This window comes from Galeopterus variegatus, unplaced genomic scaffold, assembly GCF_000696425.1.
Source record: "Galeopterus variegatus unplaced genomic scaffold, G_variegatus-3.0.2 Scaffold750, whole genome shotgun sequence".
Classification (NCBI taxonomy): Eukaryota; Metazoa; Chordata; class Mammalia; order Dermoptera; family Cynocephalidae; genus Galeopterus; species Galeopterus variegatus.
Window position 1 is genome coordinate 185647 of NW_007726861.1, and position 774 is coordinate 186420.

Sequence of the window (774 nt, forward strand, 5' to 3'; positions counted from 1 at the left end):
TGACACTGAGGGTTGCGATCCAGTTGCCGGTCCCGGCCCGGTACAGGCGTGACACTGAGGGTTGCGATCCGTTGCCGGACACGAAAAAAGACAATAAGGGAAAAAAAAAAAAAGAAATATTTTTTAAAAGTTAAAATAAATGGAGGATAGAATGATAAGATCTGTCATACATGTAATCAGAATCCCAGATTAAAGGAGAAGAGGCAGGAAATAGTAATTAAGATTTTTCAGGCATAATGAAAAACATGAATACCCAGATGTGTGTGTGTGTGTGTGTGTGTGTGTGTGTGTGAATCCTACAATACATATCAGGCAAGATGAATGAAGTCTACATCTAGACATAATTATAGTGAAACTCAGAATACCAAAGACAAAGAGGAGAACTTAAAAGCAGCCAGAAAGAGAAGGCAGGTTACCTACAAATAATAGTTGATTACACTGTCAGCAGACATCTTAACAGCAATTCTGGGCATCAGAAGACAAAAAGTATCGAAATGCTATGCAAAAATAATGTCCACCTAGAATGTATCTAACAAAGCTATTTTTCAGGAGTAAAGGGGAAATAAAGATATTTTCAGATAATCAAAACCAGAGAGGGCCGGCCCGGTGGTGCACTGGATAGTGCGCCGCTTGGGAAGCGCGGCGGCGCTCCCTCCCGAGGGTTCGGATCCCACATACAGACCGGTTCCCGCTCACTGGCTGAGCGAGGCGCGGGAGCAACACCGAGGGATGCAATCCCGACGCCCGTCCCCGGCCGCTACAGGGGCGGGCCGC

The 774-nt window shown here is 45.6% G+C and overlaps 1 protein-coding gene across 2 annotated transcripts in view; it reads left to right on the forward strand.

Moving 5' to 3' along the window:
* RGS20 (regulator of G-protein signaling 20) overlaps window positions 1-774 on the forward strand; it is a 77444-nt gene that overhangs the window by 65185 nt on the left and 11485 nt on the right. The window lies entirely within an intron of this gene.